General features: G+C 39.6%; 1 protein-coding gene across 2 annotated transcripts in view; it reads left to right on the top strand.

Moving 5' to 3' along the window:
• nebl (nebulette) overlaps nt 1-15,714 on the top strand; it is a 122,931-nt gene that overhangs the window by 72,631 nt on the left and 34,586 nt on the right. The gene's annotated exons all lie outside the window — the stretch shown is intronic.

Below are 15,714 nucleotides of genomic sequence, written 5' to 3'. Positions count from 1 at the left end.
AGGCATACACAATACATAAAACACAGCAGATTAATTCAAATACAGTTAATAAAATAATTCAATTTTGTGTTTGTTTGATCCTAAATGTTACAGTAGTTCAGTTAGCTGGTTTGAATAGTTCATATCATTGGGTAGATAGGTTGGTTATTATTTGACAAATTCAAAATATATATATTACAAAACATATGAGAACTTATTGGTGAACCCTGTGGAACACCATGTGCAGTGTTAGAAGTTTGCTCACCATCACTGACATTTTCTCATAGTTTGATACTCTGCATGTGATCCTGTTTGTGCTCAGCTGAAGTACAAGGCCGACCAGAAGAAAAATCTTTCCTGCAGCCTCTTCCACCTCCTGCCAGAGACGTTAGAGACGGCTCACGCTAAAGAAGTCTCCGAGCTGCTCAGTGAGGTAACGCAAATAGAAGAGAAAAAAAAACAAGAATTACTTTAAAGGGCAGAAGCTGCCGATTAAATCAAATATTTTTTCTAGGTGAAATATAAAGAAGACGGTAAGAAGGAGATGAACATCAGCCTGTACTCTCTGCTGCCCGAGACCATCGACACACAGCACGCGAAAGAGGTGTCGAGCCTGCAGAGTGAGGTACTTTAATCCCATTTTAATGGGTTTTTCTTTCCATCCGCTGGCTTTGCACGAAGAGAGACGTCAATCGAGATAAATAACCTGTGGATCAGTACTCTGAATGAAAAAAAAACAGTACACATAAGTTTTTATGAGAAAGAGAAAAGTAGGAATAAGAAAGTAAAAGTACAATTTTATTCATCATGATAAATATTACAAAGTGTTTCACACCAAATAAAAAAATTTGGGAAATGAAATTTATATATTCTGGGAAGACTGCTGACTTTTGTGTGATCTGAGGTCAAAGGAGTTGAAGTGTGGAGTCGATCACAAAACAGATATCTGCCCTCAATTTGTTAAATTATACAAAAACATCAAATCCAATTAAATTTGATTCTGGACAGGAAATGAAAATTTGTGCTTCTTCTTTGTCTCCTGCAGGTGAAATATAAAGAAGGTCTGAAGCAGAAGATTCAGAGCAGTTTGTACCATCGACTCCCAGAGACCACAGAGACACAGCTGGCCAAACAGCTGTCTGAGCTGCAGAGTGAGGTACGCAAAAACAGGAAAGGGTTGAAATTTGTGGCTGTTTGTTATCAGAATAAGTTATTATTTTATTATTCAGTGTAGCTTTAAATCCCCCTCCCTCAGGCCAGTGTTCACTTATTTGTAAACCCCCCAAAAAAACAAATACACAACAATCTGTTCAAAATCTACTCCTAACATGCAAATGTCTTAAAACATGAACACTAGTTCTGTTGTTTCCATGTACAACTGTTGTGCTTTGTGTGTGATGTGCACCAAGATAACTACTCAACCTGGCCAGGCAGAAGCATAGCATATTAATGGCAAAGATTAGCTCCATGTGGGGTAAAGTAGTAACTACAGGTTGCAGAGAGTGCTGCACAAGCCGCCACTGATGCTAACGGTTCATTTGAAATTGCAGACCAAGTACAAGGAGGCTGGTAAGAAAGAGGCAAACGCCTGCCTGTACTCCCTCCTGCCTCACACCATGGAGACGCAGCATGCGAAAGAAGCTGCAGAGCTGCTGAGTGAGGTAATGTGTTGTTTTCGTGTAGTATTACCTGAGGACTAGTTATCCACAGAGGGATGATTAGGAGCAAATAAAAGATTAATATATGACAATGGGCAAACATGAAGACAGAGGCAAGAGAACAGATGGCAGGAAGGAACGGGCGTAATAGGAACAAAGAAGTACAAAGAAGAAACCCAATAAATACGACCAGCACACAACAATTAAAGCTAAACTGGCAGAAAGTAAAAACAGAGGCAAAAATAGCATCAATATGTAGCATGATAAACATTTTTGGCTCCACAGGTAAAATACAAAGAGAGCGGGAAGAAGGAGATGTCCAGCTCGCTGTACGCCACTCTGCCCGACACTTCAGAAACCAGCTTTGCCAGAGAGATGAGCGACGTGCTGAGCGAGGTAAATAAAACATCAAAGTATCCCACAGTCACCTGATGATGACCAGAGCAGAATCTAAAACTACTTCAGTGGTGAAATATGACGGAAATATGATGGAAAGTCATCAAACCAGGAAACAAGAAAACAACATTTCTGTTGCAACTGTGCACCAGCAATAGAGCAAACAGTGCCCAGAGCTGACGACAACAGAGTTTGGCTGTAAAACGACATTTACCACCCCTCTGTGCTTCCCTACCAAAAGCTTTTAAAAACATGAGAGTGACGCGTACTGTTGCACAGGCTGACGTGTTTCCTGTTACAGAACGTGGTAGTTTAGTGTGACTCAGTCCAACATGCCACAAATACTCACTGTAGAGCACAAGATGTTGATTTATCCACACTTGAAAATGCACTTTTTACTAAAAAAACAATGATGGGTTTGGATAATGGATGGAAACATGACACATCAGTACTGTTGCTATAGTTACCTGGTTTTAATATACTTGATGCGCAGATTTAAACGTCGTGGTTAGCCTGTTCGCTGGTTTCCAGGTTATCGTTACATGAAAGTCATCATCCAAAACAACGTCCCGATCTTAAAGTCTTGTGTGAGATTAGGTCAAATATGCTGTCTCGTAATTTGTTTCGAATAAACACCAGAGCTTCAACATGCAGGAGGGATTCAGGCTGTGCTTCAACTGAGAACTGAGAGCAAAAATAGGGAAATGCAGAGAGAGCTGCAGTAAGAATGCCCTATGATTACTTATAAATAATCACTACCCGGATTATTCACCGCTCTCTGATGTTTCTACCTTAGACGCTCATCAGAGCGCAGATTAGCATCAGAAACAGGATCAAAGCATCGCAGGCTGTTTGTAGCACGTACTGGAGGGGAGTTAATAACAATATCTGATCTGTAAGTGAGGAAAGATGGGAAGACAGATTTGTATTTCAAGTCTTTTTAAGGATACAGATAAAAGTGACATTTTTGCATCTCACTTATTACAGTTTCAAAAAAGTCATTATTTCCACTAAGTTAGTTACACAGCTAATAAAACTATCACCATGAACAGTCCTCTAACATGTAAATTATCGCATTTAAATGTGAAAACATGTTGGTGTTTGGGCCATATTGCTCTGCTTTTTACCGTAGGCAGACTTGTTCAGCTGTGCAAAAACAGCCTCTGTTTATTATTCCTACAATCACCTTCTAAAGAATCTTGACCACATTTGTGGGAGTCAAAGGACTGTGGGACTGTTTTTAATACCTTTTCTTGCAAACAACAGACTGGTTGGTTTGTGAGCAGCTGTAGACTGTATACAGTATATACAGTATGTGGCTTTTCACGTATGTGTTGCAAATCCCTGCAAACCGCCAACTGCGACACATATTCTAAATGTGCTTCATATGTGCTCATAAAACTTTAGCAGTGTCAGCATATTCCACATGTCTTAGTCTTATGACAGAATATCCAAATAGAATTTGCTGTTTACACGACTATGACCTGGAAGTGGAATATTTCTCCAGTTTTCTCTGGTTGTGCAGCATTCAGGCCTTTTAAAACCCTTAAAGGTATTTTACCTTACTTGTCCATCTCTTCCAGAACAAGTACAAGGAGGCTATGAAGAGGAACCTCTCTCAAAGTTTTTACTCGCAGCTCCCAGAAACTCTTGAGACTCAGTTCGCAAAAACAGTTTCTGGGCTGCAGAGCGAGGTAAATGTTTCTACAAACCTTATCTGCATTATATTCCCAGGGCTCCATGCAAATTCTGTCCAAATGTTTAAATGTGTGGTTTACAATATAATAATATATTACATCTATGTAGATGACACACAACTCTGTTTCATTTACTGTTTGATATGATTCAGATTTTGTTCAGTGGTTAAAATGACAAAATAAATTTAGTTGCACAGGAAAGAGATGGAGACTGAGCTTTTTTGGAAACTGAGATATGTATATCTGGAGATATCTCCCCTATGTTTGTTTTTTTAAATTCATTTTTCTTTTGTGTTAAGATGAAGTACAAAGAAGCAGGAAAGAAGGGCGTGTCAAGCGCACTCTATTCAACTCTACCTGAGACTCTGGAGACGCAGCACGCCAAAGAGGCCTCTGAGCTGCAGAGTCAGGTACCTCAATTCACTCATCAGCCAAATGTCTCAAACCAGTATATATAAACAGAGGAATTGCTATTCTCACATGGTGCAAACATGGAGGAACTTTTACTATTAAGTACTAACTATTACTTAGCAGTGGGTATTAAGTGAAGCTTAGGACATTTTCTGCATCTATCTTGAATGGATTCCTGTGCAGAAAAGGATATGGATGTTCTTACTAAAGTGATTAAAGTCATTGTACATAATGTTCTTCATCTACATCTGTTTTAGCTGAAGTACAGGCAGACTTCAAAGAAAGATGGGCCCAGCCTTTACCACCTGATGCCAGAAACCAACGATACACAGTTTGTTCGTCAGCAGACAGAGATGCTGAGTGAGGTACGATTTCTACCTGCTCTCAGGTAGAAATGTTTTTCATCATCAAATGAACAAAGTACCTCGATCAGCTCTGGTATGTGAGTCTGTTTGTCTCTTCTCACAGAGAATTCAGTCTCCAGATTTATTATGTGATAAGTTCAATAAGCTTTCAAATAAAACGTGACCTGTATAGACAAGAAGTCTGTATGATGTGATCCTGCTGTAATAATAAAAAATATCTGTGTGAATGAAGAACTCTTTGTTCTCATCCTGCTGGCTCTGTTTTGCTTCATTACAAGGTCAAGTACAAAGAAGATATGAAAGAGATGAGTTTCAACTTGTACTCTCTGCTCCCCGACACCCTCGACACCCAGCATGCTAAAGAGCTGACGGAGATGCAGAGCGAGGTGAGTGCTGGGAATATTCAAAGTGTGGTCAGGTCTCACAGAATCACTCGGAGACGATTCACTGAACTGCTGTTAATTGTTATCTTTATAGAAACAGAACTAAATGTAAGATTGTGGTGATATTTACGATTTCCTTTTGTTGAATTTAAAATTTGTTTTACTCACATTGCATTCAATTTTTTCTTAGCATACAAATCTCTGCATACTTTATTCTATGAAAAAGCTGTTACCAAAGCAAATACAACTTTCATATTTGTAATTTCTAGCTGAATTCAATAATGAGGTCTTATGAGGTCTGGCTTCCATAAAATAAGCCAGATCAACTTTAAGGTAAATGCACGTCAGACCATGAATGTCTGGTTTTATATACTACAATTAAAAATGTTAGAGGGTTATTTCAGCATTTCTTACATTTATAGATAATAATATAGTAATATAGGAAGGAACCAGAATTTTATGTATTTCATTATTAAGGCACTGAGGAGGTATTTTCACCTTGAGAATTAAAATAGTAAGTGTAATTTATAGGAATTTATTATAATCAGTCTAAAACCATCTCAGCCTGTATCCAGTAAAAAAAGCTATATTTGTAGCTTTAAGTGAATGCTAAGCAAATAATAAAGACAGTAGTCCCTCGCTATACCGCGGTTCACCTTTCGCGGCCTCACTGTTTCGCGGATTTTTTTGTGCCATTTTGCCTGCTGCTTTTTTTTTTTTTTTTTTTTTTTTTTTTAACAGCGCATTGTGTTCTGCATCCTGATTGGCTGTAGACCATTGTCCAATGTGACTCTAAAGTGCTGTACTGTATGTTTGTAAGTTTTCTCTCCAACAAACACAACAATGTCGACGAAACGTTTTGTACCGTCAAAGGTAACCGCGGGTGCCTTTGGTTTTATTCTGTAATACTGGACTTATTTTTCTACAAAGTTTTTAACTTCAAGAGTGTTTAAACAAGAGAGAAGTATTAAAATGATCATGCCTATATGAGAAGATCGTATAAAGTGTGTAGTGAGGGGTTTTACAGCCTTAAAACATCTATAATCATTGTAAAAAAATAAAGTTGGCTACTTCACGATTTCACCTATCGCGGGTTATTTTTGGAACGTAACTCCTGCGATAAATGAGGGACTACTGTATAGATAATTAGCTATATTTAGTATTTTCTTATAACAAACCAGGTTGGTTGTTAACAGTGACACAACTAATCTTACAGACATATTTGAATATCCCGGATAAGCCCCCAGCTGTCACAAGATTTTTCAGGCTCAAAGGCCCACGTTAATTCTCCCGTATCAGCCAGTTGCTCTCTAATGTAGGCTAACACTACTTTCAAGAAAGTGGAAGAGCAAAACATAATTTGTATACATTTTTCATATTCTTCTCTGTATCTGTGGTAGGTAGGAACCTCAGTGTAGAGTTACCTGCACATTACTGATGCTTGTCTCTTTAGTGCTAACTGCACTTAAAACTTCAGTGCAAATTGTGTCTTTCAGGCAAAATACAAAAAGGCCAGTAAGAAGGAGACATCAGCATCTCTGTACCACCGACTACCTGAAACTCTGGAGACGCAGCACGCTAAAGAGGCTTCACAGCTACAGAGTCAAGTATACAGGAATATTTACACACTTGAGTACTACTAAAAACTTTTGCTAACATGAAGTTTTAACCTTGAAGCTAGATCCAAACTACCAAACTGAGAAGTAGCGAGTGGTGGTAAAGCTTACTTTGAAAAATGGTACACAAAAAATCCTGAAAGTCTATTTGTGAAAGTCTGTATTTTGTCTCCTCTGTGTCATGTAGGTCTCATACAAAGAGGCTGTTAAGAAGTACTTGTCATGTCCAGTTTACCACCTGCTCCCTGATACTCTGGAGACCCAGTTTGCCCGAGAGGTCAACGACCTGCAAAGCCAAGTAAGTGCAGAGAAACACGGCAGTGATGCTTTAGACCAACCTGCAGATTCAATTCTTAAAGCTGCCATAATACATAAAATTATGACACACACATGCAGGTCTGATGCAACTCTTGTTAACTAACCAACATAGCACTTACTCTCTCTAATAACGACTAAAAGAAGCATTAATTCAAAACATAATCAGACATCATATCATGAAGTATCAATAGCCTGCATGTATTGAACATGAGGTACAAAACCTGTGACTGCTGTCCCTGCTGTGTGTAATCAGGATGAAACTATTACTTAAGTGGAGACATATGCAGACTAATCCAGCTAAGCACTGCTGATGTGATTAGCTCAGTAAATGGTAAAATAAATAATTAGTTTAGTTAGTTCAGTAAAATATTTAGTAAACTATCCAAACTCCCCCATCCACACTTCAGTTGGTAACTTTGCAGGATGAAATGACTAACAGTTATTCAGTGACGTTCACACTGTGATTTGAGTGGAGTGGTGATTGGCTTCCCCAGCGTAGCTCTGACTAATCCCAGTGTGGTACTGGTATGACTTCAGCCTTACTTTATTTCTTTTAATCAAGCAAAGCCGACTCGGCCCACTGCAGACATGTGGGAGTATTGGACTATGTATTCACTGTGTGGCATTTAGAGGGGTGCTGTTTCACTCATTGTGCTTTACAGTCAAGTCCTCAGTGAGGATTGAGAAACACAGAACAGCAGCACAGATAAATGCTGACAGTGTTAAGCAAATTATTTTAAATAAAATGACAATAAAGTCTGAAAGAAGGCTCTGATTGGCCAGACGTTGATCCGTCTTCTAATAATTTCTTTAGATAAAATTTCTGAAGCTGTTTTTTCTTAATTCCATGTTACAGATCCTGGTTTCTGTTTTGATTGTAGAACAAGTACAAGGAGGGGATGAAGAGCATGTCTCAGAGCATCTACTCTCAGCTGCCTGAAACCGCTGAGACAAAGTTTGCTAAAACGGTGTCAGAGCTGCAGAGCGAGGTGAGCTGAAGGAAACTTGAGAGGATGATCAAAAAACACTAAAATGTGTTGATGAAAGATAGAAAGAAGCTGTAAGCTTTACATAAAGGTGCTCTGCAGTGAATGACTAAATTAATTTGGACAAACATGATGAATCTAATTTAGTAAGGTTGGTGGGACTGAGAATGTGAATGTTTATGCTGCAGACTTAGACGTTCGACAGCTCAAACCAGTAAAGCAGTAAAGAAACTGATGCGATTCTTTATGGGATTTTCAGACAAAGTATAAGAAGTCGGGAAAGCAGGAGACCGGCAGCAGTTTGTACTCTGTGATGCCCGAAACTCTGCAAACTCAACATGCCAAGCAGGCCTCACAGATGCAGAGCCAGGTACTGTTTACTGTTTTTATGAGATAAGAAACATATTGTCAGGAGGTAAGACACACCAGAGATTCCTTCAGTTTATTAAAGTCCAGCGGCTTCCCTCACCGTCACAGTCTGAAGACTCAAGTTTGTAATTCAACACACTTTAAGTTAGCTGTTGTATCATAAAAGCCTGGTATTCATGTTTTCACATTTATTTACATATAAAAACTGTAAACCAAAGTAAACATTTTGAAAATATGTCAATATGTTGGTTGAGAATAGTTCAAAAATGAAAGCTGTGCTGATGTTGGAGACCACTTGCAGATTAGCAGCTGGAAATCCTTCTGGTCTTTCTTCTTAGAACGAGTAAAACAAGCAAAATATTTCTGCTTATAACAGGAAATGTAATCCACGGTGACTCAGACTCAAACTGTGGATCTTTTGCTCCTCTTGTCCATTTCATGTCCCACTAATCTAACCAATCAACAGTGAGAAATCCACAAAACAGGTTTATAATCCTACGAGATGCTTTGCAATTTTACACCCTTAGAAATAGCTTGAGAAAAAAGAGAGAAAAGGGACAGAAGCACGAGGGAAATCTTGTGGTTTGTGGTAGTTGTGTCCATGTACAATAAAAGTTCAGTCAGATCGTGTCTTACAAAGTGAGAATTAATGATTGCAATTAAGAAATCAAACATCTTTCATTTTTTAAAGTACAACAACATTTGATTGACAGTTTATTTGGTTGCTAAATGGTTTTGAGCAGCCACACAACGTCTTCTTCACGTGCAGGCTAGCATTACTCCCAAGTTTTTTTTTAAATACAACAAAATCTTCATGTAATTTACTCGTATCTGCATGCAAACTGTCATTGTCTCACTGTGTGCTGCATGGTGAACTGTCACAGCCATTGCCTCTCTGCCTCCTGCTGTCAGCATTATACCCCTGTTATGCTGTCAGATCAGGGTTTGCATCAGTTAGCTTAGTAGAATTTTAAAAATGTGAGGTTTCAGGAGTGAAAGGTCACCAGTTTTAGTCTCGCTCCCCTTTCATGAATCGTCAAACCTCATGGAAAGGGAGGCAGAGCTGGCAGATGGTGCAGTGAAGTCTCCAACTTTGGCATCGCTTTCATTTTGAAACAATTTTTCAGCTAAAACTAGAACAAAACAGTGAGGCGACAGTTATTCAGTGTAAAGAAATAGGATAGTTTAATAGTTTAATGCAAACCAAATCATTCATCACTGGATGTGAATGGTGGCAGCTGCACCTCGAAGCTCTCCTGCTGGCAGTACAGTCATTTCTCTTCATGCTGGAAGCAGCACGTATATAAACATGCGCTCTTCTGTCTGTCTAACAGCTCTCCTGACTCAAATCTTTTCACTACTCAGTTTAGGTTTTTCAATAAAAGTAACAAGAAAATAAAAGAACATAAAAACGGTTCTGTTGATCCTGCAGGTGAAGTACAAAGAGGACGGGCAGAAAGAGCTGTCGTCCACTTTGTTCTCCAGCCTTCCTCAGACCCTGCAGACTGAGCTGGCCAAAGAAGTGACGGAGCTGCAGAGTCAGGTGACACTTTTCTTCAGCAGCTGTTTGTTCATCCAGCCACTGCTGTGCCTCAACACAGAGGCTTTCACTGAGCAGGAAACTTTTCAAGTCAGTGTCTGAATCGGTTAACTTTCCCAACTGGTCTTTTCTTTAATCTGATCTCTGTGAACGCTCATTCTGAGGTTCCTCTGAATTAAAGACTTTGGTGCTTGAAGAGCGAAGAGCTGCAAAAGCTCAGAAAGTTTGGGAAACTATTTCAATTAAATTTTGCTTGACATGAAATGAAAGCAAATCTTTCTCACTGGATAACAGATGAGTTGAAAGTCTAAGTGAACGTTAAGATGATGCAGTCCATGTTTTCCTGCAGTGCTTGTTGATGTTGATGATGTGACTGAATAGAAGTGCATGTCCAGTTGTTCCTGGTGACCTTTAAGGTTTCCTCCTGTACGCGAGTTCATGCTGCCGTTCATGCTGTGCCTGTCGAGCTGTCACAAAGTGTTTCTGCTGCAGCTTCTATTATCTGAGGAGGAGGAGGGTTTTCCAAAAATAAGACATTAGTCAGGCAACAATAAAGGCTGACTCGGCCAGACTTCCTCTAATCACTGCCGAAGTCGCCTTTAAGAAAACTTTTGCTGCACTGAAAATAACTGAACTTAAAGTGGAGTTATAAAACTGAAGATGGGGGCAACGTTGAGCCTCGAGAAAACCAAGTGTTTTATTGCACATTAACAGAGATGTGTTTGTTTGGTTTGCGGTGCAGGTGAAATACAAGGAGGGCTGTAAGAAGGAAACGTCCTCCTCACTCTTCCACCTCATGCCTGAAACACCAGAGATGCAGTTTGCCAAGCAGATGTCGGAGATCCAGAGCGTGGTGCGCCTCTGTTCTCTATCATCACACACTGATATCTTTCATTCTCCTGTGCATTTCAAAGTTCTCTTATTTCTGTTCATTGATTTGTGTTTATTCCTCTATGAAGGCAAAGTACAAACAGGACAAAGAGGATCTGCCCAACACTTTGTACTCACTGCTGCCCGAAACTCTGGAGACTCAGTTTGTTAAAGAGATGGCTGAGACACACAGCGAGGTGGGAGCTCTGAGCTTACTGAGCTACAGCACTCATCATGATTTTAAAGATTTTTCTCCTCAGAGTGAATCCTCTTAAATGTCTGAAATATTAGGATGAGATAAGGATGACTTTCACACCTTGTTGAGACTGACTGGAGTCTAAAAGCAGGAGACCAAAGCTGACGAGATGAACTAAATACAAGTCTTTATTTTTTGCTCAAGCCATCAAACTGCAGGAGTACAAACAGGGAAGTATAAGGGACAAAGACTGAAGAGAAGACAGGACTATCTATACACAAAGAGTAATCAGGGAAGTTAAAAAATCTGAGGTCATGAGACAAGTGAGACATAGATGGTTCCAAGAGACTGTAAGTCATAGCAAGACACCAGAGACAACAATTTATCAAACTAAAAAAGGAAAAATCAACAGCAGATCTTTTTCTAATGGCTGTATTTATTACATCATTGTAGAAATTTCAGACACAAAGGATTGAAAATAGAAGGGCAATAAAGGTTTTTTTAAGCATGTAGGAAAACCTATCAAAGACCAGTATGGTATGGGAGCTGCTGCTGAGGAGTCCTGCAGAGTGTTGGACAGCTCCGAGATAAGGACAAAGTCTCAGTTTAAACCCTTAAACTTTTGTATTTTTCAGGTAATAAAGATCATCAGCACCCAGTAGAAATAAACTAGAAAACGGTAAATGAAGTCCAACATAAAGTGTTGCTTTTTTTTACTTTTCCCACTCATGTCTAAGCCCTATGGGGTCAAACAGTTCATGAAGCTGAAATCCTATTGGATAGATGCAGCTGGTGATGTCACAGTAGTTGCTATATCAACTAGCAGTCCGTCTCTAAAGCTGATAACACTGCTCAGTGAAGGATGAGATATTTCCAATCATGAGTAGCTGGAAAATAGTTTGAGGTGGGATTGACGGAAGTGGTGAGAGTGTGAGTCTGTGGTGATTTAAAGTGTGTGTGTTTGTCTGACAGGTGAAGTACAAGCAGGCGGGTAAGCAGCACACGGCGTCGTCTCTTTACTCCAAACTGCCCGAAACTCTGGAGACCAAACACGCCAAAGAAGTGACTGAACTGCAGAGTGAAGTGAGTGAATCCTTCTGTGTGTTGTACTGTCTCTCTACCTCAGTCTGTTTTTCCAGTGTTTCCCACTTTTCAAGTTTAGCTTGGAGAAAGCGTTAGTTCTAAGTGTTGCAGAGTTTGGGTGAAAAACACTCGAGTGCAGTTCAATATACAGCTCAAAACAACAGGCGGCAACCCAAAGTGTCTTCCAGTTGGAGTGAATATATCACCCGTCCAAGCTGAGGAAAATATAAGCACAAAATAAAAAAGCCACACACACACGAGCAGATTCATATCCACAGACCAACTGAGACCTTTGTATGGGCTCAATTGTGGTCATAAATATTTTGTACTTGTAAATCAGGATTTGTATGTGTAAAAAGAATTTGTGTGTGTGTAAAAAGTTTTGTATGTGGACTCTGTCTTCCTGTAGCTGCGTGCGATCTCATCAGGTACTCCAGGTTCCTCACATAGTACAGAGACGTGTTCGTGGTTAGTTGGTGATTCTAAACTGGTCGTAGACGTGAATGGTTGTCTGTCTCTCTGTGTTCGCCATGTGAACGACTGGAAACTGTCCAGGGTGTATCCCACCTCTCCTCCTGTGACACCTGGGATTGGTTCCAGGATAGATGGGTAGAAGTGAAGCTAAGAAAATAATACTGAATAAATAGGTTTGGAATATCGTAAATAAAAAAATTATTATGTTAAACAAATCTACAAGTAAAAAAAAATACACTTGATACAAACCGTGAGGCACCTCAGGCTTGACTGAAAGCAGGGACTGATTTAAAGTTGTCAGCTGTTTGACTTTATGTGGGATGACAGATTAATCCAGAGCCAGGAGGCAAGAACAGAGAAGACCTGTCACCCTCAGTTTTTAGGTTAGAGGGCGGCACTGAGGCAAACTGCTGAGGATGACTCCAGTGAACTGGCAGCAAAATGTGGAGTTACTAGATCTGCAATATACAGCTGAGCTGATCCATGAAGGGCTTTAAATGTAAATAAAATAAAATAAAATAAAATAAAATCTGATTCCACAGCTAGCCAGTGCAGCTGAGCTGAAACAGAAGTGATGTGTTGTCTTTTCTCTGTACCTATTAAAAGCCAAGTAGCTGCCTTTTGAAAGAGTGCAGTCGGACAAACCAAATGTACTCGAGGTTAGAAAACACAGCAGCATGAACAACGCTTTGCTTTACATATAAAACCTGTTTAATTTATCAGTGGTTCTATGTCTGGTAAAGGCTGCTCTCCAAAACACTCAAATTAATGTTAAAAGTTAAAGAAGAATACGTAAAAACTCCAAGATTTTTATTTATCGTTCAAACTGGATTCACACTTAGCAGCGCTAACGTTGTTTGAGCTCAGGGTCCAAAAATGCCATTTCCGCTATAATTTAGTTAAAATACATTGTTTTTTTTCCATCCATGACTTCAAATCATCCAAATGTAGAGGTTCAAGGTCACATGTGAGTAGATAAAACTCAGTATCATCAGCATAACGGTGATGCTGAATATGGTGTTTTTGGTTAATGTGTGTAGAAGAAAGAACCTAAAACATTTATAATAATCCTTGAGAGATGAACTGAAACTGAAAACCAGCTTTGTGAAAGAAATCATGGATCGAGATGAATCTCCTTTGTCATCTCTGTTTTGTTTCCAGTAAGCAGCAGAGTAAAATGCAGCTGAACTGATGCTTAAAGACTTTTCACAGGAATTTAAAAGCAGCACAGAAACTGCTGTGAAGTGATCAATCTGTGCCAGTTCTGAAACAAGAGGAAAGTTGGCAGGTAACCCAGCGAGCCTCTTTTTAAATGCAAATCAAGATGGTGGTTTTTCTTTCCAATCATTTCTGGCACAGCTGTAAACAGCTGTTATCTGCTGGGAGTCAGTGAGGATTTCAGCTGTTACCAGAGGTGAAGATTTCCTACAATGTTGTGTTGTTTGTTTTTATTACATCTGCTGAGGACGTCTTTCTGTCTGTAAACACAAAACCTGCTGAACTCCTGGAAACTTTGTTTGGGTCGTGTTAACAATCCGTTAATATTTGCCTTAAATCCACCAACGTCTTCAAGGTCAGCTGAAGGATTTATTGGTAGAAAATTGAGGAACAAAAAATTTTATACTTGTTTTGAAACTAGGATTGTTACAAGTGTGCTGTATGTGTAATGTCAACATGCAGAAAGCACTGTTTTAAAATATCATGTCACATTTGACCTCTGACCTCTCCCTCAAGGTCGATAGATTTATCTGAAGGTCAAATTGATGTTAATGCTATTTTAAACTACTTTTCTTACTGCCTCTGCTTTGGGGTGGCTGAAGCTCAGCAGGTAGAGCACGCCATCTACTAATAGGAAGGTTGGCTGCATGCCAAACATGCTTGGGCAGATACTAACCCCAAGTTGCTCTGTGATGCATCCATCGGATCATCAATGTGTGTGAATGTTGGATAGAAAGCAGTTAAGCAGGAAATAAAGCGCTTATATGAATGAGGCGTGTTGTATAAAGTGCTTTGGGTTCTCCAGGAGAGTAGAAAAACACTCATGTTTATATTTCACATCTGCCTTTCTTTCAGTGTGACCTCAAAATGTGTTTCATGTTTAAACAGTATTGTCAAGAGAAAGAGAATGAGCTGCCTCGTTACAGTAGTTAGAAGTGTACAGTAGGACAATATCATTTAATAAGCTTCGATTATTCATGTCCAGTTATAGATACTTGTTATCAATACCTATTATCCATCACACACACTTGTTTGTGTAATCAAAGTAAACTGCTGTTATGTTGCCCTAATCAGATTTTTACTGCTTTACAAGGTACATTTATTTAAAAAATAAAGAAAATATATTTTGTATGAGTATATAAAAAATACAAAAATACTCCCTTAAAAGTAAATGCTGCCCAGAGCGAGCTGCCTGTGATTGCACACCTCAGCCTGCCTCTTGTTTATTTTAATTCTTTGTTTCCAACAGAAAAAGTACAAAGATGAGGGGAGGAAGGAGATGATGTCGCCTCTGTACGCTCAGCTCCCTGAAACCACAGAGACCCACTTTGCCCGCGAGATGACTGAAGTACTGAGCGAGGTACAGTTCTGCTGCTATGATCCATTAAGGATTACAAAGAACAGAAAGTGTAGTAAGTAAGGCCACAACATTAAAACCAGCTGCCTGATATCGAATAGATCCCCCAAAACACTTTAACTCTTCAGGACTTGGATGTGAGACCTCCAGTGTGGTGACTTTGTGTTTTGAGTAGAGGTCGCTGACATGACGTCACCTGTTCTTAAGGTGCTTGGAGAAAAACACTGGAAGTTGGCATTTGATTTTCCGGTTCCTGTTCCTGCAGATGTTGGGTTGGATTTGTATCTGGAGGATTTAGAGGCCAGATTTACACTTTGTGCTTCTCACCTTCATGTCAAAGTAACATCTGCATGAATGCCAGGTTGTCACACTGATATCAGCAGTTTGGTGTGATTTCTGCTTCCAATAAGGCAACTGCTGGTTGAGCAACTCCAACGCTTTAAGGCTGAGGACCCGTAAGATCTCTGAGACTGTCTGTATGTAACATGTCATATACAGAATATGTAATAAAGGACTGAAGGATTGTGTCTGAGTCCAGCTGTGAGCGTTAGCTGGAAGTGAAGAGAAGAAAAAGTGATCCTTATATCATTTCCATCTCTGTGAAACTGCTGCCTCCAATTACTGAGCTCATCTCACAGAAGGATGAAGACAGTTCAGATTAGTTTTGTAGTGCTTCCTGTAGGAAATCCCTCTGATTCCACTCATCTGCACGTTTGCTTTGTTTTGGTTGGTGTAATATCTGCTGAGAGACAGGAGACCAGAGTCTGATGCCACATGTTTGTCTTCATTTCTAGAACA

The sequence above is a fragment of the Oreochromis aureus genome, linkage group 9 (assembly GCF_013358895.1).
Source record: "Oreochromis aureus strain Israel breed Guangdong linkage group 9, ZZ_aureus, whole genome shotgun sequence".
Classification (NCBI taxonomy): domain Eukaryota; kingdom Metazoa; phylum Chordata; class Actinopteri; order Cichliformes; family Cichlidae; genus Oreochromis; species Oreochromis aureus.
This window is presented reverse-complemented; position numbering and strand designations above follow the sequence as displayed.